Raw genomic sequence first — 27,109 nt, forward strand, 5'->3', positions numbered from 1 at the left:
ATGTTGCTGTATTTTCTACTGTCCTCCTGACTGGGGGTGTGGGAAAGAAAAGCATTGGTTTGGGACCTTAGTTGAGGAGGCACAGAGAAACTAAAATAGCTTCATCTATGTTAAGACTTAAACTAGATTTCCATGTATTTAGACAAGTACTGTAACAAAGAAACGCATTTAATTCTCAATACTATAAAGCAGCAGTAGAATTGAGAATCCATGAGTAAATGGATATTTACCTTTTGGTTACAGTTTAAGATACGGGCTGTTATGAGCTGATCAGTAACAAGCTAATGTTAGAATCCAAAGGTGCCAGTGACAACATTCACAAGGGGTTTCTGTACATCCCTGCAATCTAATTTCAGTATTTTGGGCTACACTGTGGAGTTGTCGTGTTGCTCTGGTTCTCCCAGTGGTATTTGGACAGAGTTCTCTGCAAGGCTGACAAATCATACAACCTGCATCTCTTCTTAGAGATCATTTGTGCTGTCAGAATGCAGTTTTTCCAGTTCAGTAAAGTAGGTCATATAGGAATATTGGATTCATCTGTGCCACTCTTGAAGCCTTTGAAGATTAATGAGCTTCTCCAATGCATGCAAAGTGTTTTAAATTCTTGGAAGAAAAGATTTGCCTGTTATGAAACAGCAACAACCCTAATTATCAGCCATTAAGTTTCCCACCAACCTCAGCCAACAATCAAATGCATGGAAAAGAAAATCTCTTTTTAAAACATAAATCTGATGATGTCACTACCTATTCGAAAAGCTTTCATGGTGTCGCATTGCCTGCCGGACAAAATCCAAGCTGTTTTTAAAAACACCCAAGATTCCCTTGGTTGGGAATCTGACCCTCTTTGTCCTCCACTCCTGTTTCCTCCAGTCTTACCTAGTCCTTCACTAGTTCTGCCTGGTATGAACTGCTGACATCTGTGCCTTTGTCTAACTGCACTCCTTTATGTCCACCATTTAAATATCTATTAATGCATTAACACCCTGATCAAACCCAGTTCCTCTAGCAACCTCCCTGTGTCCACTGTCCCCTACTGATTAATCAGAATTAATCAATCTCATCTCTACGGACTCCCATCTTTGTTTCTGCCTCTCTTTAACAATTTTTTAAAGTTGGCCCTCCTAATAATAAAGGTCCTTTTGCATCTGCTGATTTTTCTGGGCCACTAAATGAAGAGCTTCCTAGGATGGAAACCAGTTATATCTTCAGCAATCCCATTTCCTCTTCCTGGACACACAGGGAGACGTCACTTCCTAGTCTTCCTTGAAGTTAGTTAGAGGCTATGTGTTTGGGTTCTGACTGAGATGATGGGGTAGAAGTGATTGTAAGCATCTTCAGGGGTTGGCCTTTTAAAATATCTCAAATGAGCCTCCAGTCCTCTCTTCACCGTTGTAGATAGAGACCAGCATCACAAGATGAAAGGAGATAGGATTCCTGATTAATTACACTTGACCCTTGAACAACATGGGGTTGAACTGCTGCACCCACAATATTTTTTCAGTAAAAGTGACAACACCGAGTGTGCCCATCTCTCCTGCCTCCCCTTCCACTTCCTCCAACTCCTCCACTGCTGTCACCCCTGGCACAGCAGAACCAACGCCTCTTCTTCCTCCTCTGTAGCCTACTCATGCAAAGACAATGAGGATGAAGACCTTTATGATAATCCACGTCCACTTAGTGAATAGTAAATCCATTGTCTCTTCCTTATGGTTTTCTGAACCTTTTCTCTAGCTTATTTTATTGTAAGAATACAGTATATAATACAGTAACATACAAAATGTGTGTGAATCAGCTGTTTATATTATCAGTAAAGCTTCCAGTCAATGGTAAAGTTTTTGGGAAGTCAGGTTATATGCAGATTTTTTACTGCATGTGGGTTTGGCACCCTGTGTTGTCCGATGATTAATTGTACTTGCAGGAGAACTTCCAACCCACACTGGAAATTGTGTGAGTGAGAAATAAACCCTTACTATATTAAGGCCCTGAAATTTTAGGGTTACTTATTACTGCAGCATCGCCTAGCTTACCTTGACTAACATGGTTTCTAAGGTAGAGGAGACCATGTGTTATCCATTTTTAAAATTCCCCTTGAATTCAGCACTTTACATGTAGTAGGCATTTATTAACACTTGCCAAGTTGAAGAATAATTTAAATAGCTGCCATAAGGATCACATATTTTGTCTCAAGAAAAGACTGTAATTCCCTTGAGAGCAACATCTCTGTTTTCTACAAACATGAAATAAATTATTTAACAAATGGTTATTTCTGATATTTGTTGGCAGTCTTTAGCCCTTTTTTATTTTTTATTTTTTGAGACAGGGTCTTGCTCTGTTGCCCAGGCTGGAGTGCAGTGGCACAATCATGGCTCACTGCAGCCTCGACCTCCCAAGCTCAAGCCATTCTCCCATCTCAGCCTCCTGAGTAGCTGGGATTTCACACATGTGCCGGTATGCCCAGCTAATTAATTTTTTTGTAGAGACGAATATTATCCTTGAGTATTATCTCTATCTTAGCAGTTTTCTTTATAGAACTGGCTCAGGTGGTAATGATTCACTTGGTTTGTTTGCATTCCAGTTTAGACTGGAAGCCCCATAAGGAAAGAAATACATCAGTCTTGTTCACTGTTGTTTCCAGGCCCCTAGAGCATGTCTGCTTCACACTCAGGGTGATGGGCAAGGTAAAGATGGAAACAAAAAACTCAGAGTAAAAAAAAGAAATTCCCTATCTGTAGGGGCAGACAGCTCACACGTCAACCCCAGAGTTGCACAGTGTACGCAGTAAAATAATGCTACATCTCAAAAAAGGTAAAATTATGTCCAGCAATGCATATTTAAGAAGAGAGGGACATGACTAATATCTCCAGAGTCCAAATAAATGAGTCACTAAACCAATTCATTAGTTCCTTTCTCAACAAATTACTATGCGTCTGGTATATACAGAATACTTTTCTAGAAGTTGTGGGGAATTCTAAGAAGTAGACAACATGCTCATGTTCCTTGTCCTTAATGACTTATAATTGAAAATGAAAAGGAAGGTAATCTGTCTGTTCTCTGCATCTGAGATCCAGTACCTTGACCCTGCTCTCTTCTCATTCTGAGTCTACCAGTGCATCTGACATAGAACTCCAAGGCGTCTGACATAAAACTCCAAGGCAAGTGACTTTAATTCTAAGCAGAATCCCTACTCTCCACTCCCCGCTCTTATGCACCCACACCTCTCTTTATCATCCTTTTCATGAAAAGACACAATGCATTCCATACAGTCAATACTCAGTAGGTGTCTGCAATGTAGTTAACCCATTTAAGCCAGAGGTTGCAATTTTTTGAATTGCAGACATGTGTGAAACATCAGACCTTGGTGATGACTTTGAGCAGTAGGATATAAATACCTCCCCCATGCTTAGCATTCCAATAATTGAACACTAGGCATAATCAAACACACACACTCCCAGACTTCCCTTTTCTGTGGATTTCCCCTGATGAAGGGAGTGTTTCTCCCCCATTCTGTCCCCAACCAAAATATCTCCTCCTGATCACTCAGTCACTAAAGCCTGTGGGCCACAAACCCATAATGCTTCCTGGAACTCTTATGATCACTAGGACATTCTAGAGTCGTTTCCAGGTTGTCTTTCAGATTTTTCAAAATCCTGCCTGCCCCCTCACCCACCCCCCATCCTGGATCAACAGTAACTCCATCCTGGAGCCTGGGGTGGGTGGAGCTCTGAAAGGTGATGGCTTTTCCAGCTTGTACTTGAGAGATGCCTATCTCAAGTGTGAAGCAAGTTGAATACTTCTGTTTAAAAAAAAAAAAAACCTCAAGTGATTAAAATCTGTTCCCTAAGTGACTGCTCAATGAAGTAGAAAGAGCTCTGATTCAGCAGTCCGGAAAACCTGGTTTCATGTTCTGGGTCTGCCTCTAACCGTGTGGCCCAAGGCGGGTCTTGGGTAGAACTAGATGGTCATCAAAGATCCCTTTCAACTTGAAAACACCCGTGTGTGTGTGTGTGTGTGTGTGTGTGTGTGTGTGTGTGTGTTGTTTTTAAATCCTATTGACCAATATATTGTATTATCTATTCTCGGGGAGAAAGCCATCTGCTGCTCACTCCTGGGTGTCCAGAGTTCTGCCTGCTGAATCGTCATCAAAGCGAGACAGAGCCCAGCAGTTGTCAGCTGTCCAGCAAGGGCCCATGAGAGCATCCAAATACGGCAAGGTGTTTCTTTGATGTTTCTCAGTCTCAGCATTGGGCTTTTGTTTCTATAAATGCTTTTCTACCAAATAGGATGTTTATATCAGTAAGTCCTATGGTATTATTTAAGTTACACAAACAGCAATTTTGAACGAAAGCAGATTTGGACGGCTGGGATCTATTTCGATGGGTGATGCTAATGAGCTGCATAATCTAGCTCTTTGTTCGGTTAGTGCTGAAATGCGACGTCCCTGGACTGTGATTAGACTCCCTAGTCATTCAGACGGCTGTTCAGAAATTCTCCCCACTTCCCCATGGAGATGAGCATCTGAAGGATACATTTCCCCATGCTCCTTGAACATGAAGTAACAGCACTTAAAAATCTTTCGTTCAGTCACCATTTAGCTATCAAGGACATGAAACAGCAAACAGCATGAAATGAAGCACTCAGTCAATCATCTAAAGATAGGCTTTCTAAGCAATGACCATTGTCCCTGTCATAATTACATCTGCTAACAGGAAGGGGAGAAATCCCACCTGGTTTCGTTTTGCCAAACACAAAGTTGCTTCTGTGGGTTCTGGATTTAGAAGTGGAGAGTTTTACTAAGTCAAAGAGGCTGCTAGGGGGTACAAACGCCCGGCCAGAAGGCTGGTAGGTGACCAGGACAGTCACATCTCTGATCTGATGCGGATGGCTGCCCTGTCTCCCTTTGCTCAGGGGGATTGGCCTGGGAACACGTTTGCTCATGAACCTACCTTGTTAACTCTTTTGTCCCTTAAGTCACAATCCAGAAGCTGCTCGTGATCTTGGTCCAGACCAGGGAGAAATTGGTCCCATTCTATCAACACTCACCAGGCACAATGATCAGACATCAATGACTTGGCTGAGTGAGGACAAAATAATTGAATTGGAACGTGTTGCTTGTGCAATTTCTCTAACTTTGGGCTGACACTTATCTAGCCCTGCAGCAGTGAGCAATTTTCCTGTGAACAGTTGTTAATTAGAGAGGGTGTGTTTTCTTTAATGGATTGATAATTCATCCTATTACACTTTAAAACAATGTTTTAAAGTTTGTTTCCTCAGGACAGAAATGGCATAAACTGAAGGAGATAGTGGCAAAGGTCAGGCATTGGATTCTTAGAATGCAGGATTTTTTTTTTTTCTTTCTTTTTTTTTGGGGGGGGGGGACGGAATCTTGCTCTGTCACCCAGGCTGGAGTACAGTGGCGCAATCTCGGCTCACTGCAAGCTCCACCTCCTGGGTTCATGACATCTCCTGCCCCAGCCTCCCGAGTAGCTGGGACTACAGGCACCCACCACCGGCTAATTTTTTTGTATTTTTTAGTAGAGACGGGGTTTCTCCATGTTAGCTAGGATGGTCTCAATCTCCTGACCTTATGATCCACCCGCCTTGGCCTCCCAAAGTGCTGGGATTACAGGCATGAACCACTGTGCCCAGCCAGAATGCAGGATTTTCCAAATGCCATTAGTCTAAAAAGCTTCCAGATATGTCACAGTGATGTTTCAGGAGATCTTACCATCTGTGTATGTCTCAGGTGTGGTGAATTACTTAGCAATGCTTTTAGGAGGCAGAATCAGACATCATGCTGCTGGTTTCTTTCCTTCCTTCCTTCCTTCCTTCCTTCCTTCCTTCCTTTCCCTCCCTCCCTTCCTTCCTTCCTTTCCCTCCCTCCCTCCCTCCCTCCCTTCCTTCCTTCCTTCCTTCCTTCCTTCCTTCCTTCCCTCCCTCCCTCCCTCCCTCCCTTCCTTCCTTCCTTCCCTCCCTCCCTCCCTTCCTTCCTTTTCTTCCTTCCTCCCTCCCTCCCTCCTTCCTTTCTTCCTCTCTCTCTCTCTCTTGTTCTCTCCTCTCCTCTCACTCTCTTTCCTTTCTTCACCAACAGGGTCTTACTCTGTCACCCAGGAGGTAGTGCAGTGGCACAATCTTGGCTCACTGCAGCCTCTGCCTCCCAGGTTCACCCAATCCCAAGTAGCTGGGATTATGGGCGTGCACCACCATGCCCAGCTAATTTTTGTATATTTTTAATAGAGATGGGGTTTCATAGTGTTGGCCAGTCTGGTCTCAAAGTCGTGACCTCAAATGATCCACTTGCCTCGGCCTCCCGAAGTGCTAGGATTACAGGTGTAAGCCACTGCGCCCGGCCCCAGCCTGTTTTTATATTTTCTGCATGCCGTGTAATGACTCGTCGCCCTCTTCTTCCTCCAGTGTGGGTGAGAGATGACCCAGTGGGTCCCCATCAGTGTTGGATATGATTCCTCAGGTGAGTTCTGAGTTAGCCTGTGATGCCACCAATGACCACAGCTGAGCCTCTACTCAGACAGGCCTTCTCTGTCCTTCAGCCTAAAGAACCAATCTCACCTCCTCATTTTCCATCACATTGCTATGATTTGCTTTCTTAATAGCACCTGTGGCCACCTGGAGTGGTTTTGTGCATTTATTTTCTATCTTCCCTACAAAGATGGGAGAAAGAAGGGGCTGGGCTGACTGTCCAGGGCTCTATCTTCAGCATTCAGAACAGTGCCAGGCCACAGCCAAGCCTAACATATATTTGTTAGATGAATATTGTGAGTGGGATCAAAATGCAGGAGGGGCTAGAGAATAGATGAATCGGGTTTTCTTCCTGGCTCTCCATTAGCTAGCAGTGTCCACTTGGAAACCCTGCTTTAGTTTTTCTCCTCCCCTAGGCTTAGATAATAATGGAGACTCCTTCCAGGTCTAAGTTCTATAACTAGCAGGGGAAAAAACTAAGTAGAAGAAATTGCTGCTGAGGCTTCATTCATAAGCAGACTAGAGCAACTATTAGGCCCTGTAATGCTTCATGAATCAAGGAAATGTTATATTTCTTATAGTTTTTAATTTTACATATATATTTTTTGAGACAGGGTCTCACTCTGTCACCCAGGCTGGAGTGCAGTGGTACGATCTTGGCTCACTGCAGCCTCAACCTCCCCAGGCTCCCATCTCAGCCTCTGGAGTAGCTGGGGCTACAGGTGTAGGCCACAATGCCTAGCTAACTTTTTTGGTATTTTTTAGATACGGGATTTTGCCATGTTGCTCATGCTGGTCTTGAACTCCTTGGCTCAAGCCATTTTCCTGCCTCGGCCTCCCAAAGTGCTGGGATCACAGATGTGAGCCACCAAGTCCGGGCCCTCTTTTTTGTAGTTTTAAAAGTCACAAGCGTTGTCTTCTAATTCTTTATAGATTGTTCTCTGCGTAAGGCATAGGTAGTAGCACTCGATCAATCATAGCATTTTCTAGATTAGAATGACGCATTTCCACCAGTGGTGGCTGGTGGTGCGCTTACGAAAGTGAGTTCTGAGTTAGTCTTGTGGCACCACCAATGAGCACCACTAAAGAGCTCAAAGTCCTTGCTCATTATCTGAGTCTCTCGACCCGTAGAGGAATGGGAATCAAAATGCAGGAGGGGCTTGAGAGTGGATGAATTGGGTTTTCTTTCTAAGCCTCAGCTTTAGGCGGGAAGCTGAGGTCCCGAGGGTGCTGTGCGACTGTGCCCTCTCACACACCACACAGGGGCAGATCCGGAATCCAGGACTCTATATCCAGGAGCTCTTCTTCCCTTCCTAGCACAGTACTGCAAACTCATCCCTGGGAGAGCTAGCTGGGCTTGTGTCTTCCCTTCTGAGGTCCAGACAATGCTCTTATTCTTTCAGCCAACAAATGTTGGAGTGTCTTCTCTCCCAGATAGTGCCTTCTCTCACAAGGTTGTCCCTTTGTGGCAGAAACATCAAAGAGTACAACTTCAATTGCCCATGCTTCTGTAACTCAAAATGGCTTTGGTGTCCTTTTCTAATTCATAAACCCAGTAAAGCCAGGAACTGTGCTCTGCAACCTCAATTGTAAACATACAGGAGTCGGTTAATAAATGTTGAAAAATCTGTGAATGATTACATTGGGATAAGGGACAAGAAGTAGATCTTTTCAAAGAATCAATACGCTATAATCTTAGAAAAGCTGCAATTCAGGTAGGCAACTTGAGACTTCTGTATAAAAGAAAAGACTAGAATATTGTTTTTTGTTTTTTTCTTCTTGTTGTTGTTTGTTTTTTGTAAGTTCATCCCAAAGTTGAGAGCTGGCCAAAGAAGTTTTCAACTAATTGCCTCTTGCCTAGTTTCAAGATTAAACTATTTGATTTGATTATATAAGAAAAAGAGGGGAGACTTTGCCCCGAGTAACAAACTATGGGTCATCCTTATCTAGAGTGTACAGAGGGGTACTTTTTTCATTCCTAAAATAAGGCTGACTCACATACACACACATAAAATATGCCAGTGTGGCATGTGGCCCCATTTTTCCAAATCCTTGGCCTGGGAATGTGGAGCTGACAGGCTGGCCTAGATGCAGAGAAAATCCAGGCTTTCCAGGAGCTGAAAAGCAACTCGATCTTGGTTCAACATCTTCAGACATTCAACATTTAAGACTATTCAGCATTTCAGCCGGGTGCCGTGGCTCACGCCTGTAATCCCAGCACTTTGGGAGGCTGAGGCGGGCGGATCACGAGGTTAGGGGATCGAGACCATCCTGGCTAACATGGTGAAACCCCATCTCTACTAAAAATACAAAAAAATAAATAAATAAAAGTCCGGCATGGTGGCGGCAGCCTGTATGTAGTCCCAGCTACTTGAGCTGAGATTGCACCACTGCACTCCAGCCTAGGCAACAGAGTGAGACTCCATCTCAAAATTAAAAACAACAACAACAACAAAAAGACTATTCAGCATTTCAGCTGCCACACACAGCTCCTGGTTGTGATTCGGTCACAATTCTGCTTTTAGCTTTGTCTACACAAGGTCGTCTTCAAGGCTCTAAGGATCTAAAGGATCAAAGACATAAATTTAACTTCTGGTTTCCTGCGTAAAACTCTGCAGAGAGCCCTGCTGGCCACCCAAGAACACCTTCAGCCTGCCAGGTCCTGGGTTGAACCTCGTGTGTCCCCGTGGGGACCTCAGGGTCTACGGAGATTGCAAGTTACACCTAGACCTTCTGATAAGCTTGACATGAAAATGCAACTTGGATCGAGAGACTAAGGTTTCCAACCTCAAACCAGGACCTACGGTCTGGAACGTGGACTAGTAATGCATGCATGGGTCCCGGAGTGCTAAACACTGTGTTTGTCACTTTGATCACTTATAGGAAACTCTAGCACATTGGTTTTAGATACTGGTTTAGCATGGACAGATGCATATGTGAATCCTGACTAGGTCTTCTCTTAACAAATCTTCCTTGAATGGATAACACTTGGGGGTAGACAGAATAACACCCCCAACCCCAGCCCCACCAAAGACGCCCACAGCTTAATCCATTGTACCTGTGAACATGCTACCTCAAATGGCAAAAGGGATTTGGCAAAGGTGATTAAATTAAGGATCTTGAAATGAGATGGTGAATCCAGATTACCCAGGTGGGCCCAGTATTACAACGAAGGAGGTTGTAAGAAGGAGGTGGGCAGATAGAAAAGAATGAAAGTCTATCATTCACAGCAACATGGGTGGAACTGGAGGTCATTATGTTAAGTGAAATAAGCCCGGCACAGAAAGACAAATAACCCACGTTCTCAATTATATGTGGGAGCTGAAAAGGTGGATCTCTTGACGATAGTAAGTTGGTGGTTACCAGGGGCTGAGAAGGGTAGCAGGAAGAAAGGGAGAGAGAGAAGTTGATTAACGGCTATAAATATACACTTAGAAGAAATAAGACCTGGTGGCTCATAGATCAATAGGGCGACTATGGTTAACATTAATCAACTGTTCATTTCAAAGTGGCTAGGAGAGAATAATTTGCTTTCCTAGCAAAAAGAAAAGCCACTTATTTCATGGGATGGATATCCCAATTACCCTTTGATTACATGAATGTAGCAAATTCTCAAATGCCTCCTGAAAACATGTATATCTATTGTTTCAATAAACTGTTTTAAAAAAATTTTAAATGATAGCCAGGCATGGTGGTGCATGCCTGTAATCCCAGCTACGCCAGAGGCTGAAGCATGAGAATCTCTTGAACACTGGAGGCAAAGGTTGCAGTGAACCGAGACTGCACCACTGCACCCCAACCCGGGCAACAGAGCAAGACCCTGTCTCAAAAAATTAAAAATTTAGGCTGGGCGTGGTGGCTCATACCCGTAATCCCAGCACTTTGGGAGGCCAAGGTGGATGGATCACTTGAGGTCAGGAGTTAGTGACCAGCCTGGCCAACATGGTGAAACCCCATCTCTACTAAAAATATAAAAATTAACTGGGCATCATGGTGCATGCCTGTAATCCCAGCTACTTGGGAGGCTGAGGCAGGAGAATCACTTGAACCCCAGAGGTGCAGGTTGCAGTGAGCTGAGATTGCACCACTGCACTCCTGCCTGGTTGACAGAGGGAGACTCCATCTCAAAAAAAAATTAAAAATTTAAGAATTCAAAAAATTTTTAAATGAAAGGAAGAGGTGGATAGGAGATCAGAGTGACTACAGGAACAAGGGTTGGGGGGAGAGAGAGAGAGAGAGAGAGAGAAAGAGATGAAGATGTCATGCTGGCTGTGAAGGTGGAGGAAGGGGTCAACCCCACAGAGCAGGAACTCTGTGTGATTCACTGATACCTGTATAGAACACAGAATAGCATCTGGCACATAATAACTGCTCAATAAATAGTCACTGAATGAACAAAGGATTAGAAACTACTCGCAGGTTCTTTGGTGAGGGGGCAGGAACCCACATTTTGCTGGATTTTCCCAAGAGGCCAGCACTGTGTGAACCCTTATGTCATCTCCTAAGAAAAACACTAGGATGAAGGTGTTATCCCCACTGCACATATGAGATGAACAGACAGCACATCTTTTCGGATAGTTAACAAAACGCAAACTAGAAATTCTAATGCAAACATAATCTAAATAATGTATGGTCCTATTATCATGAAGTCACTGATCTGAATTCAATATGGAAGAAAAAGATGAGAATAGTCTTAAATTTATCTACTATCCCTACTATCCCACCAAATGAGTGTATGCCCCCCAGTGAGTGAAACAAGGGAAGCACGAACTCACTGGCCTTATGTTCTATGTTCCTCTCATCATATGAGTATCTTTCCAGGCTGAGAATGAGTCCAGTGTTTAGAGATACACATTTTTCCCTATGCAACACAGCCCTCAAATGGGAGACCACTATTTCATTTGTTGTTCAACTAAAGAAACATTACCAGCACTGGAGAAAACAAAATAAAACAAAACTAGCTATGTTGAACTAGTTGCAAATCATGGTTATCCTTGAGTTATTATTGATTCTTCTTTCCTCCACAGCCTGTGTCCAACCCACCAGCTGTCCCTGTCAACTCCCCCTATAAAGCATGAACTGAATCTGCTGCAACTTCCCAACCTCAAATCCAAGCTTCCAGCATCTCCTGCCTGCACTGCTGCAAAACTTCCTAGCTGGCCTCCCTGTTTCCCCTGCTAGCAGCCTGCAATCCATGCTGCCCCACAGAACATGAAAACAGAATAAGAGAGCTTCAAAAGGGAATTCAGATCATGAAGTGCCCTTGCTCAGAACTCTCCCAACACACTTGGAAAACAAGCCCCAAAGCATCTATAATTCCCTGCCTGCTTGGCTGCATCCTGGGCCAGTCTCCCTGGGACTGCTTTGCCCTGGCTTATACTCTCCGTAGGAGCTTATCCTAGCTCTTCCCTCTGCCTGGATGCTCTTTCCTTCCATCTTTGCCCGAGGCTCCTTCTTGTCACCCAGATCTCAGCTGAAATGTCACCTCCTGGGAGAAGACTTTCCTTGTCGTTTCCTATTTCCACATAGGTCTTTAAATAGTGCTTAACACTCACTACTCACTGATGTGTGCTGACTGGCACACTGCATCAGATGCCAGGGCCTGTAAGAGCAGGGACCTTGCCTGCCTCGATCACATCTGCCACCCCAGTGGAGAAAGTTGCCTGACATATATGGGGACTCCAAGTGCACCCCTCAAATTTATTTATTTATTTATTTATTTATTTATTTATTTATTTATTTATTGAGACGGATTCTTACTCTGTTGCCCAGGCTGGAGTGCAGTGGCGCGATCTTGGCTCACTGCAAGCTCTGCCTCCCGGGTTCACACCATTCTCCTGCCTCAGCCTCCCCAGTAGCTGGGACTACAGGTGCCTGCCACCACGCCCAGCTAATTTTTTGTATTTTTTAGTAGAGACAGGGTTTCAGCGTGTTAGCCAGGATGGTCTCAATCTCCTGACCTCGTGATCTGCCCACCTCGGCCTCCCAAAGTGCTGGGATTACAGGTGGGAGCCACCGCGCCCGGCCTCAAATGGGTTTATTAAGGACACGCTTACCTAACTTTGTTTTTTGCTTACTTGGTTACTTCACAGCTTGCCCCGTGGAAAAAATATGTGAGTCTGCCATAGAAAAGAAGTAGGTATTTTATAGATGAAGAAATGGAGGGCTACAGAGACCATGTGATTTTGCCCAAGATTACACAGCTGTAAATGGTGAGTTGGAATTTGAACCCAGGCCTGTCCGATTCTAATTCTCAGGTTCTTTCTACCATGCCACAATGCCTTCTTGGGGGTTGGGAGCCCAAGAATAGGGTGGAGCTGGGCTGGGAAGCACTTCAGCGAGGAGAGGTGGATGGGCTCTGCAGTGGAGATGTGCTGAGAGCCACCAGGCTACCCCCATACAGCAGCTCAGTGGCCTTGCAGGAAACTTAAGTTCTCTAAATTCCTGCTGCTTCCAGTGGAAAATGAAGACTATAGTAGCTATTCCATAGGACAGGTATAAGGATTTCATGAGCTATTTACGTACTATATTTAGCAAGGTACCTGGTGCACAGTAGACCCTTCATAAATAGTAGCATCATTGCTATCAGTATCATCAGGACAAAATTTGCACATTCACAGTTATCTGCAAAGCCAAAGTAAGTCTTAACTCTGCCAGTGGTGGGTCAGAGGGTCCCCCTAAATGACCAGTTACTTCTCCTTTGAGCCAAGGCTTCAACTGAGTAGGAGCTAAGAGTATATGCCTCTTTTGGTGGACTTGTGGGAAGGGGCCCAGGAACCTTGTCAATATCTAGCTTGAGGAAAATGAGAACTAGTCTATTTCTTTTTCAGAATCACCACCCAAGCCCCAGTTGTACTCATAGCTGCTAACTCTGGCTTGATTTCAATACCATCTCCCCCATCTCAAACACCTGCCGTGGCCTGTTGTCTCTGCACAAGTCCACTAGAATTAGACTATTAGAAAAAGCCCACTTATACTAATTTAGAAAAATATATCTCCCTTTTTCTTATTGTTGGCCCTTGTGACAATTTAGAGCAAGTCTAATGGCCCAGCCGTAGCCCTTTTCACACTGGGAAGCAGCTGTCAATCTTCCTATTTCCTTCAGCATCAGCTCTCATGTGATCTCCAGCCCTATCACTCATCTGGTTACTCTTTTTAGTTTGTCTAAATCCTTTTTAAAATGCTGTGCTCAGAATGCAGTACTCCAGATCTGATCTGATAGTACAGGGATCACTATCACATCAGACAGTGTGGGGTTATAACCTCTCCATTCTCTATTTCTCTTAGGGTGGCTCAAGGCATTGGGCAACCATGCGACATAGATACTTTTTGCAGTGTTTATTGTCAAATGAAATTCCTCAGTTGTTTTTCGATACCTGCCTCCAGCCTTCCCTTTCATGCGTGGGTATCTCAGAGTCAGGGAATATTTTGGGAGGTTTTGGCACCATAGAGTTGGCTCCACATACATCAGATTCTGATGTTGCAACATTAGCTAGTAGCTGAGACCTCATCAAGACCTTACTCTATGGTCAGGGCTTGGTGATAGTGGCCCAAGGCACACAGAGTCATAGATTCTTTTATTTATTTATTTATTTATTTATTTATTTATTTATTTATTGAGACAGATTCTCACTCTGTCACCCATCCTGGAGTGCAGTGGCACGATCTCAGCTCACTGCAACCTCTGTCTCCCAGGTTCAAGCGATTCTCTTGCCTCAGCCTCCTGAGTAGTTGGGATTACAGGTGCATGCCACCACGCCCAACTATTTTTTTTTTTTTTTAATTTTTTTAGTAGAGATGGGGTTTCACCATGTTGGCCAGGCTGGTCTCAAACTCCTGACCTCACGTGATCTGCCTGCCTCGGCCCCCCAAAGCGCTGGGATTACAGGCGTGAGCCACCGCGCCCAGCCCTGAGTCATAGATTCTAAGGAATCCAGTTTAGTGTAGAGCCCGCTGTTCTTGCCTCCACCCAACAAAGTGCAAGCATCTTTGGGAATTCTGCTGAGCTGTAAGATTTGACCATGGGCGCACAAGTCCTAAGGTAAATCAAAAACGAAAGCATCAGTCTGTGTGTGTGTTATGAGTAAGACCCCAGACTTTGTTCAGTCCAGATATTCACCAGCAAAGATCCCAGCACATAGGGGAGAAATACCTGGAAGGCTGGGAGAGGTACAGAGAGACCGGGTCCCTGGAGCTGAGGATTAAGAAAGTAGGGTGGCCGGGCGCGGTGGCTCAAGCCTGTAATCCCAGCACTTTGGGAGGCCGAGGCGGGTGGATCAGGAGGTCAGGAGATCGAGACCATCCTGGCTAACATGGTGAAACCCCGTCTCTACTAAAAATACAAAAAACTAGCCGGGCGAGGCGGCGGGCGCCTGTAGTCCCAGCTACTCGGGAGGCTGAGGCGGGAGAATGGCGTGAACCCGGGAGGTGGAGCTTGCAGTGAGCCGAGATCGCGCCACTGCACTCCAGCCTGGGTGACAGAGCGAGACTCCGTCTCAAAAAAAAAAAAAAAAAAAGTAAGTAGGGTGCACAGTGGCCCTCAGTAACATAGGAACCAAACGCAGGTCAGGAATCAGAACAGGGTGCTGAGGTCAGACAGACACTGCTTCATGCTGCACTGCAGCCTTTCTAGTGTTGAGCGACCTATTTTCTTCTAGGACGTGGTCTCAGCTCCAGAGTAAGTGAAAGCGAGACAGAACCTTGTCTTTGCTCATTGTCCAGCAGCATGGGCTCTCTGGTTCTGCTGTGTTCCTGGCTTCCCCAGTGGAATCCCTTTCTCTCGCCTCCATCACTGGATTTCTAGAGAGATGACCAGTTCGGGGGCACATTTTTGTCTGCTGCTAGTTAATAACAGTTTATATATCTATGGATGTTAAATGCAGGTTAATCACCTTCCGTTTGACATTTGTTTCTATTTTAAAAACCAATATCACAGTTCCTCCTTTGTCTCCAACCTAAGTTAGATGCTAGTTAGAATTCTTTTTTGAATTCTCATTGTATGCTTTCCCTTCTTTTTTTTTTTTTTTTTGAAATGAAGTTTCGCTCTTGTTGCCCAGGCTGGAGTGCAATGGTGCGATCTTGGCTCACAGCAACCTCCGCCTCCCAGGTTCAAGCCATTCTCCTGCCTCAGCCTCCGGAGTACCTGGGATTACAGGCATGCGCCACCACGCCTGGCTATTTTTGTATTTTTAGTAGAGATGGGGTTTGTCCATGTTGGTCAGGCTAGTCATGAACTCCGGACCTCAGATGACCTGCCCACCTCAGCCTCCCAAAGTGCTGGGATTACAGGCGTGAGCCACCGTGCCCAGCTATGCTTCCCCTTCTTAACTTTGGCTGCAAAGATAAAGAAAGATGTGTATGATGACTTGTGTGTCTCCCTGATAGACTGTGAGGCCTGTGAAGACAGGAGCTACATCTTTCTTTCTTTTTCTTTTTCTTTTTCAGACAGAATGTCACTGTCACCCAGGCTGGAGTGCAGAGTGCAATGGCACGATCTCAGCTGACTGCAACCCCCGCCTCCCAGGTTCAAGTGATTCTCCTGCCTCAGCCTCCTCAGTAACTAGGATTACAGGCATGCGTCACCATGCCTGGCTAATTTTTGTATTTTTAGTGGAGACAGGATTTCACCATGTTGGCCAGGCTGGTCGAGAACTCCTGACCTTAGTGATCCGCCCACCTCAGCTTCCCAAAGTGCTGGGATTACAGGCCTGAGCCCCCACGCCCAGTCAGGAGCTACATCTATCTCATTCCATGGCTTATCTTCCAGTACAGTGCCTGGTGCACAGTGGGTGTTCATAAATATTAGATGAGTGAGTGAGTGAATGACTGAATGAGGCAAATCATGGTTACAGTTGGGACTTGACTTTGTGACCAATATTTTTCCACTAGGCCCTACCTTGCCCTTCGGTTAGAAGATAGAGCAACTGGCCCACCCCATTTATCCAACCTGCTTGCAATCCTCTGTCTAGCTGCAGCCCCCAGCCTTGTGAGCCTAGTTAGTTGTCTTTGAGGTCACCCCCTCCCCATTTTATTTGTGTGTTTCCCCATTTGTCTGTCTTTGGAATTCAGTTTCTTTCATCTCTATTGTCTGCCTTCTGATATGGGTCTGGCTTTCTTATTTAAAGGAATTCCAGTTGTGTTTTTCCTTGGTTTGTTTTATTCTTGTGTAGGCTATAGGTGTCCCTGCATTCTGAGGCCACTAATGTTAGATTGTCCTTTTTTCATTTAGTATCTTTTGGGACCTTATCAAGCTGCTACTGAGGCCCCCCTCCAATCTGGCCTCACTGAAAGGCCTGATCATATGCCCTGTTTGGTTATATGAATAAGCCAAGAGGAGGCTGGACGCAGTGGCTCCTACCTGTAATTCTAGCACTTTGGGAGGCCAAGGTGGGAGGATCACTTGAGCTCCGAAGTTCAAGACCAGACTGAGCAACCTCAGGAAACCCCATCTCTACAAAAAAAATACAAAAATTTAGCTGGGCATGGTGGCATGTGCCTGTAGTCCCAGCTACTCTGGAGGCTGAAGCAGAGGGATGGCCTGAGCCCAGGATGTTGAGGGTTGCAGGCAGCCATGATTGAGCCACCGCACTCCAGCCCGGGTGACAGAGTGAGACCCGGTCTCAAAAAAAAAAAAAAAAAAAAAAAAAAAGAGACAAGGAATTTCTAGTCAACATTTACTTACACTATAATATAGAAAATGTAAGACTTTTTTCCTCTCCAAACTTCACAGTCATTTTTGAGGAGGAGCTGCTTTACAATAGAATGGGGAGGAGAGAATTGGGGTGATGCCTAGACGAGAACATCAAGATACACTATTAAAGATCACTGGGCTACTCAAGAGGCACAGGCTAGCAGTGTGACCATGAATAAGTCACGTTTGTGGGCCACAGCTTCCAAATTTGTAAAACAAAGGAATTGATAGTTTCTCAGATTCCTTCTAAGTTTTATGATTCTCTAGCACTTTGAGTTTTTCAGAAGAAAATTCGCTATAGAAATACTAAGAATAATTGCTAACTGCCCCAGTTTGCTCACAATCAGAACTTTGTGTTAATTTGTTCATAGACCAAGTTGAATTTGCATTAGTGCCCTTGACAAAATAAGTATTGGCTTTTTAGATTTTTTAATTACTACAAGACTGGTGTATTGACATGGTTCTCAGAGCAATCTTGGAGAACAAGGAACTGCTTATGAGTCTAGTAATCTTGCAGTAGGCTATTCATTCTTTGGTATTTGGTTTGACATTTATTTTTCTTTTTCAGTCATATTGATTTAAATATCATTAGCCCAAAAATGTACCAAAGGGTAATTGCATTGACTGTTTTGGCTCCCCTCAGCTATTACTTTGCAATTCATCTTTTATGGCAAAGCTTCCCTCGTGAACGAGCCAAGAGGGCTGAGTTTGAATCACAGTCACACTTTTCACAGCAAGTGTGGAGTGTACTTTAAATGTAACAAAAGCAAAGCACAAGATCAGGGAAAACATTTGCTAAGTGGCAAATGGCTATTTGGATCTATTCAAGACAGTGCATGTTATGAGAGGTGTGAATGGCAGTATTCAACTGTATCGTATTAAAAAGGAAAATGAGTGAAAATCAATTCCCATGAAACTGTATATTTCCATTGAAAAATCTCCCTGGTTGATTATATTTTGAATCTTATAATTAACCCTTGTTAATGGTACAATTAACCCATTAATCTTCCACCATTTCTTAATTGTACAATTGTACAATGGATGTTTAGTGGAAGCTGGTGGGTCTATCCCTAAAGAACTACATTTCTTAATTGTACCATTATACAATTAATTAGTTGTATAATTAACAGGGGTTAATTGTAAGATTCAGTTGGCCAGGTGCAATGCCTCATGTCTGTAATCCCAGCAATTTGGGAGGCCAAGTCAGGTGGATTGCTTGACCCAGGAGTTCGAGACCAGTCTGGGCAACATAATAAGACTCTGTCTCTATGAAACATTTTTTTTTTTTTTTGAGACGGAGTCTCACTCTGTTGCCCGGGCTAGAGTGCAGTGGCCGGATCTCAGCTCACTGCAGGCTCCGCCTCCCAGGTTTATGCCATTCTCCTGCCTCAGCCTCCCGAGTAGCTGGGACTACAGGTGCCCGCCACCTCGCCTGGCTAGTTTTTTGTATTTTTTAGTAGAGACAGGGTTTCACCATGTTAGCCAGGATGGTCTCGATCTCCTGACCTCGTGATCCGCCTGTCTCGGCCTCCCAAAGTGCTGGGATTACAGGCTTGAGCCACTGCGCCTGGCCTTTTTTTTTTTTTTAAAGAAAGCCTGGCATGGTGGTAAGCGCCTGTCGTCCCAGCTACTCAGGAGGCTTAGGTGGGAGGATCCCTTGGAATTCGCCTGGTGGCAGAGCAAGACCCTGCCTCAGAGAGAGAGAGAGAGAAATGTTAAGATTCAGATAGCCCAAAGGTTTCTAAGAGCCCCCAGAGAAGAAAGAGAATCTTTTGGGATGCAGGACTTACTGTTTCCAATTGTGATATCTTTTATCCCATAAGGTCAGAGCTCAGAAAAAAGGAAAAGAGTAAGAAAGCCTCTGTCACCTCAGAATTTAAACATTTTTGTTTGACTGTCTTTTTAAGTCTATTTTTTTTTTCTGATTGAAATTCCAAAGCTGGGGGAGATTGGGTTGTAGGGAAGGAGTCTCCCAAGGTCATCTTATCCTTGTTAAACATCTGTCATGATGTTAGTGGATGTTTAGTGGAACCTGGTGGGTCTAAACCTAAACTAAAGCAGTTTTTCCCACAGCCCTTCTGCTGGATTCATGTTGGGAACCACTTTTTGTAAGTAACCAGCCAGTGCCCTGTCTTTGGGGCAAAAGAAGAGTCAGCTACAATGTGACAAAAAGAAACAATGAAGAATTTAAAAACTCATATTCCTGTAGGGCTCCCCTTTTGTGAGGAGTTTGTATATTTTCACTGTCCTCCCCGCGTCCCCTCTCAATCTCCCTCCTCTCCAGCCTCTAAAATGCCTGACCTTTCCATAGGTTACTCTTTTCTTATCCAAGTCTTCAAACCTGAATTGGCAACACCAACCATTCTTAAGAAGTGGTGGAAAATTCTTCCAAGAATCCTCATTCATTCCAACTAAAGGAAGAAAGTATGTTTTTTCTTTTAAAAACTGGAGGCAGAGGGAGGGGCTTAAAGAAGCAAATAAAAGAGGTTTCAGAAGACGAAACAAAGTTAGTGCAACTACTAAAAAGGGATTGGAAATTATTGAATTCTACAAACTTACTGTTAGATTTAAAAAAAAAAAAAAAACTAGAAAACTGAAGAAAACCCCGGATCAAAATGTAAGGTGAAGCCCCATGTGATGCGGGTTCACCAAAACCTACTCCAATGCCCTTCCACAGTGAGAGAAGTGTGGCTGATGTGCGGCCCAGGAACGCACCACATGTCCAGGACCCCATGGAGTGAACGGTGGTCACGTGACCACATTCTGGCCAATGGATGAGAAGTGTGCTATTTGTAGACAAGTCTGTAATGCTTTGCAAGCATGCCACTCACATTCTTCCCTTTTTTTTTTCCTGCTGGCTGGCTATCTGGGCATGGCACCTAGACAGACAAGAAAAATGATTTAGAGAATAGAGAATAAACAAGCTGGAAGGAACCTGGGTCCCTGAGTCACTGCATGGACAAAACCTCCTGCTGATCAGGTGCACCCCCCAGGACTGTTAGGTAAGAAAGGAATCAACTTCTATCTTACCTGAGTCATTGCATTTTTGGGGTCTCCTCATTACAATAGTTTGTTGTGATGCTAACTGATAATTTAGGTGTTGGTCTTTAACAATTAAATCACAAAGCATATGAACAATGGACTTTTTGTCAACGACCTTATGATTGTTCTATTGGCAGAGAATCCATGGCAGTGTGACTGTCCCCTTACGTGAGCCCTATGCAGGCAGGAACCATGCCTCCCCCTTCTGTGTGCAAGGCCAAAAATCACTGCCAGGTAATGCTCCATAGTGACGGTGGTGAAGACGGCTAGCATGTATCTCTGTGAAGCAGGTCTGCACTTCTTTGTCTCCCCTGTTCATTTTCAAAACTGGCTGAATTCAGCAGGAGGGAAATCTGGCATTAAGCTCCACTATTCTCGGTGCTGGGGTGCCACAGAAAACCAACACTGGGCACAAGCATACCCTTGCTCTTCCTTTCTCCAGGACACAACAGCCTCTTTTAATTGGCACCTCAGCAGTGGCAACTTCTTTCACCAAACCAGTCTCTATACTAATGTCCTGTTATTATGGAGGTCTCATCTACCTTTGATGGAGGGCTTTCCATTGTCCCTCTTGGGCTCCACTCCCTCCTCGATGCTAGAGTTTCTCCCAGTGCTGCTGCAGAAAGCCCTGAGCATCCAGCTACCCATCTATCCAGCTATCCACTACTTCCATCGCCTGACCACAGCCCCATCTCTCCCCAGGCAAATAACAGCTTCAAGGTACCTTCTGGTTACCTTTTGAGATGGGTCCATTCTTCTTGTAATTTTTGCAGAAAATTGTAGAGGAGAGAGCTAACTACAGGAAATGCTCCAGGTTTCAAATAATAGACATATAAATTGTCTATTCAAATCTATCAGCTGACACCTGCTACTGAAGATGGCACTGGCAAAGAAAGGGATCTATCTTATTTCTGGTGGTGTATTGGAGCAAAACCACATAAATAACTCACATGTCCAGAAATTAGCAGCCTGGCAACCTGACTCATCTTGAATACAGGTAAGTATCAGGAAGTAACAAAAAGGGTCTCCAAGTGGGTAGCGTACAGGAGGAGAGTGGAAAACAAAGATGATTCACATTCTGGGCACTCACGGCCACATATTTTACCCAGAGGAGAGTTCATAAGACCGTATATTTAAGCCTTTGTTTTTTAAAAATAACAATTAGAATAACAACTTCATCTGGATTCCCAATCCACAGAGAGTCGGAAACAGAAGCTAAGATGAAAAATGAAACTCCATTGGCTGAAAGTGATGTTGCAGACCAAAAAAAAAAAAGAAAGAAAGAAAGAAGAAAAGAAAACAGAAAAGAAAAGAAAAGAAGGAAAGAAAAAAGATATTAAAACAGATACAACTAAAAAATCTATAAGGCTCACAGAGCATTGAGTGAACAACTCACTGTCTGACTAGCCTCAGTCACCCTGAGGATACATCTGCATCATAACATGGTTTTACAAGTGATGCACCCAGTAGGTTTTTGAGCTTTGGTGTTTAAAAACAATGAACTTTCATCAGTCTGTAATTTTTAATATATAATTGAAGTACTCACTATTCAGAAATGCCTTTAAATAAGCTATCATGCTGGTGCGGTGGCTCATGCCTGTAATCCCAGCACTTTAGGAGGCCGAGGCAGGTGGATCACTGAGCTCAGGAGTTCAAGGCCAGCCTGGGAAACATGGTGAAACCCCATCTCTATGAAAATACAAAAATTAGCTAAGTGTGGTGGCATGTACCTGTAGTCCAGTTACTTGGGAGGCTGAGGTGGGAAGATAGTCTGAGCCCAGGAGGCGGATGCTGCAATGACCTGTGATTGTACCTCTGCACTACAGGCTGGATGACAGAGCGAGACCCTGTCTCAAAATAAATAAATAAATAAATAAGCTATCGTTACCTCATTATAGAGAGAAAAACCTCTGGATTAATAGCTTTGTGCTGTGCGTACTCGTTGTGTAAATTAGACTCCCCATTTCCTAATGTACACTCATGCCAAGAGGCCAGCACTAGGAAAACGTCAGTATTCCTTGTGGTCATAACATGGCAACCGAAGCAATCCATAGTCTGGAGGTGACCAGGACACTTGGAAGATGGAGAAACATTTTTCTTGAGGGTAGCTGAAGGCTATCAGCCAAAGGCAGAGGCTGAGGCATGAGTCAGAGCATGCCCTGTGGCTTCTGCATCTGCAGAGCTGGGAGTCTTATCTGCAAAGTTAGTAAAGGAGGCAAAGCTCTCACCTAATATGCTCTTCCACTTTTTCTGTACGTATCTAAAACCTTCCTCTTCTTTTAAGGTTGAGATCAAGCCGTATCTTACAGTGCCATTTGTGACTACATTGGTCCTTCCTGGTCTTCCCCACTTAAGTCTGCTCATATAATTATCTAAATTACTCATTTGGCACTTGTCATAACTGTTTTATTTTGTTGTGTATGTATTGTTAAAACAAATAAGAAGGAAGCCATTAGCTGGAGGTTGTCTTGGTAACCAGAGCTCTTCTATAAGCAAACTAGAACTTGAAAACATTTCTTGGAATTGACTTTAAAACAAAATGAGCCTCAGCCAATTGCAAGCAGCCAACTAGCCAGTTGGTTGTATAACTAGGGACCTCACATCAGACCATACTCAAATAAGGCAAACACTTACCTATAGCCAATCAGGTAATTTTGCCTCCGTGTTCAGTCTATAAAAGCTTGCTGCTCATGCTGCTAGAGTGAAGCTCCCTGAATCTCTTTTAAGTTCTGATCACTGCCCAATTTATGAATCGTTTGCTCAAATAAAATCTGTTAAATTTGTCTACAGTTTTTCTTTAACAATTTGGTGTCATAAGTGAGATCTGAAGGAACCCTTGGGCAACTCTCAGGAGCCCTGAGTGATGAAGAAAAGGTGCACACCAGGCTCACTGTGTCCATTGCTCTTTCACTACAACTGAAGGTCATGGGTGAGTTCCTTCTCAGCTTCCAACTCTGCAAGGTTATATTCTGAGCTCTCTCTATAACTCTATTTGAATAATTAGCCAGATTGGATTCAAAATCAGACTGGATCTGATAATTAACTTTATTGAATCCAGTTAGGAGCCTTGGGTAGGTGGCTTCTGAAAACGGGTTCTTTTAAGATTCCAGGAGTCTGGGACTTCATTTTGTGAGACACTAGCTACATTTATATACAAAACTTATGGTTCAAAAACCTGTGTATTTTTGGAAAAATAGATTAACCTTACTAAAGACAACATAATTACAGTATTAAAAACAGGGAAGTTTAAACTGACAAGGCACACTAGAAGAAAAAAACAGATTCCAAAATGCCTCAAAAACAATGGGATGTATTTTTAATTGACATGCTGAGGCTTCTAAAAAACTAAATGAATCAAAGACTGCCTTTCCAAAAGACTTTCCAAAAGGCATATGAGAACTCTCAAGTCTTTTTTTCACAAATATTCATTGAAAACTTTAGCCATCTAAATCAATAATGTTGTTCCAGTGGCCAGAAATACAGCTCAAATCCAGATATTTTTAATAAACGAATGAGGTTTATATTATTGTACCTGGCACATGACTCGCACGATTAAAATTTAACAATGAAAGCCTCAGCCAATCACAAACAGCCAACCAGGTTATTGGAGATATAGTTAGGGACCTCCCATAGGACCATATCCAAATAAGGCAAATGACTCATTATATAATACTCAAGTACAGCTATATTGACTATATAGCTAGACAGCAATAGTCAATCAAGTAATTTCTCTCCTTGCTTCTGTATTCAGCCTATAAACCTCACTGCTAACACGGCTGGGTAGCACTCTCTGAAGCTCTTTTGGTTTTGAGTGCTGCCAGTTCGTGAATTGTTCTCTGCTCAAGTAAACTCTCAAATTAAATTTAATTTGAGACCAGACATAGTGGCTTATGCCTATAATACCAGCACTTTGGGAGGCCACAGCAGGAGGATTGTTTGAGCCCAGGAAGTAGAGGATGCATTGAACTATGATCATACCACTACATTCTAGCCTGGGCAACAGAGCAAGACCCCATCTCTTAAAAAAATAAAAAATAAATTAAATAAATGTAATTGGTCTGAAGTAATTTTGTAATGGTATATATGTATGCATGTATATATGTATTTTAATTTTTGTTATAGTATAATTTATATATTTCAAATAGATGAAAATGAGTATCATTTACAGTGTCTTAAGATAAATTGCCTTTGAATGAGAGCTTTCTTCTCTATAGTTTGAGGTCTACAAGACATAGCTAGAAAACTTACTACTGTGGAGAATAAAGACTGATGAAATCAAATGGGGGAAGGGGAAGACCTATATTTTTTTCTTTTTAATTTCTGTAATATTGTCCTTCAGGTGGCTGGGAGAGTTTCATATTTCCTTTAGATATCGTTAGGTACCAAAGCTCTTACAGAACAATTCTAATGCAATATGAATTCTGCCATTTTGCTAGCACTGATACATGGCTCTTGGGCCCACTATTCTATTAGCACTATTACATTCATATTGATTTTGTCACAAATCTTACAAACTGGGGGTGTTTCTGGGGATTTAGGTTCACATTCCATTTTAAGGTTGTATATTCGGTTTTCATAAATTGTACTTGGAGGTCCAGTGATTATCCTTGTCCATCTTGTATTATATCTTCATTATCTTCTAGACCCCAAGCTAACTGTGCCATCACTTCTTCCTTTCTGGTCTTCTTTGAGTTCTTGCAGCAATCAGAGATTTCAAGGCACTTTTATTCCTGAGCCTGCAGTGGCTGCCATCTTGTATCAGTGTTCATGGAGATGGTATTTAAAACCATGAGAGTGGGTAAGGTCATCAATGGGTTGAGTGTTCAAGAGATGAAAAGAGATACAAGGACTCCTACTTCCTCTTTCCCCAACATTTTTAGGGGGAAAAAAGTCATAGGCTGCTGGCAAAACTGATTCTTCAAGAATTTGATGCTGTTTTAAGATAAGCACGTGTGAGTCCACACTTTGGAGTATGCAGAAATGAGAAATGAGAAGACAATCCAGCAGCTAAACGACAAAAGCCATGGAGAGAAACAAATGCAGCAAATCCTCCAGTTACTGCAGCTCACCCAGCCGTGCTGCTCGACTGCCTGTGGTTGTGGTTGAGCTTTATATTTTGTTTGTTTTGTGGCATTCTCATTTTGGAAGGAAGAGAAAAACAACTAGAAAAGAAAGTTTCATCAGTATTTTAGGACAAAAAGTAACTTCTAGGTTCTATCCTTCCACTTTTGACAGTCTTTATTCCAGTCCTAAGAGCTGATGAGTAGAGTTGACCTAAAAAGCTATAAGGTCTTGGCTAAGCAAACAAAGGTTCAGTTTCATTCACTGAGCTATGCTTTAGAAGGCAGAGGTAGTAGGTAGGTAGATAGGTAGATGATAGATAGATAGATAGACAGATAGATACAGATATACAGAGTTGTATATATATATAAATATATTAAGTAAATATATAAATAAGAAGGATGACATTAACAGGCATTTTCTAGTGAATTAAGAGTTAGCCAGGAAATCTAACCATGACACCTTTAACCACCTCTCCCCAGAATCCCAGTTGACCTGGTATTTATTAGACACTATTGTTGAACCCATTGCGAACAAGCCTTTTCAAGTTGGTATATATATATATACACACACACACACACAGACACACAAGTAATAAGGCTGGCGTTAACAAACACTATGGTTGATTTTTCAAATACATATATATGTGTATATTACTGTGATCTAATACACATATATAATCTTGAGCATATATATAATATATATATAAAATATATATAGTGAGGCTGTCATTAAAAGACACTATTGTTGATTTTTCCACAATACTGTAATACTATCAGGTGGCTGGGAGAGTATATACGCATATACAATATATTTGTGTGATATAATACACATATAAATAATCTCACACGTGTATCACATATATAACATACATAGTAAGTTTGGCATTAATAGACACTGTAGAACCACTGGGAGCGGGACTTTTCAAGTTCTAAGCACATAAGCCATATTAAACAAAATACTACCCAGCCCTTAGAGGATTAGGCTGTGGGTCTTTGACTTCTGTGTGACTTGGTCACGTTGGCAGGTGGTACAACTCCTCTTAAATCATCAACCCCAAGCTGTCCAGTTTGCCACAGCCGAAACAACCTTGGCCCTAACAGCTGGAAGAACGGTCCCACTCGATTCAAGTTATCAATGAGGTTGTTAGCAGGAACTCTCCTTATTAGCTCCTGCCAGATATTACAGTCAGGATGCCTCGTGACTTGGAATAGGGGCGGTGGGAACCTTGCCAATCAAGAGGATCTGTTTCCAAGTCATCTGAGGTGGCCCCAGAGAGGCTCCACCTGATTGGCTGGGAAGGTCATACGCATAGCCAATCAGAATATTCAAGAGGCTGTTAAGCAATTTCGTCCAACCTGGAAGGTAAAATGGAGCTTGAATGTACTGTTGTAACATCTCTTTTCTTTTTCACCAGCCAGACTATTCTCTTGCTTACGTGGCTTTTCCAAAAGACCCAAGAAAGTAACCCCAAAGCTATTGTAGAAAAAAAGATGGCATTGAAGATTTTTGCCCTTTCATTCTTTTCCTCCTCTGGCCACGCCTCTCCTCTCCTCCGATGTTTCGCATCCTGGAGGGAGGGTCTTGCATCTCACTCCACCATTCTCTTCTGTTTTGGCTTTTGTTTTTGTTTTTGTTTTTTTTCTTTCTCATCTGGAACTAGAGAGCTGAGTTTTGAAAGTCAATTTCAGCCAAGACTTTTTTTTTTTTTAAATTAACATTTTGTGTTATGTGACACTGCCAGGCTGGGATTGACTTACCAAATAAAAGGACATTAGAAATCCACAGAGTCAGATCAATCTTTATATGAAAGCCCAACACAAATTAAAAAGCCACTACTAA

The 27,109-nt window shown here is 43.1% G+C and overlaps 1 long non-coding RNA gene across 1 annotated transcript; it reads left to right on the top strand.

Moving 5' to 3' along the window:
- Positions 1-4,043: 4,043 nt before the first annotated feature.
- On the top strand, positions 4,044-19,749 carry LOC110743906. Its single transcript, XR_004185731.1, has 4 exons — positions 4,044-4,211; positions 6,412-6,466; positions 12,567-12,686; positions 19,476-19,749. It is a non-coding gene; the product is annotated as an uncharacterized LOC110743906 (long non-coding RNA).
- Positions 19,750-27,109: the final 7,360 nt, after the last annotated feature.

This window comes from Papio anubis, chromosome 8 (assembly GCF_008728515.1).
Source record: "Papio anubis isolate 15944 chromosome 8, Panubis1.0, whole genome shotgun sequence".
Classification (NCBI taxonomy): domain Eukaryota; kingdom Metazoa; phylum Chordata; class Mammalia; order Primates; family Cercopithecidae; genus Papio; species Papio anubis.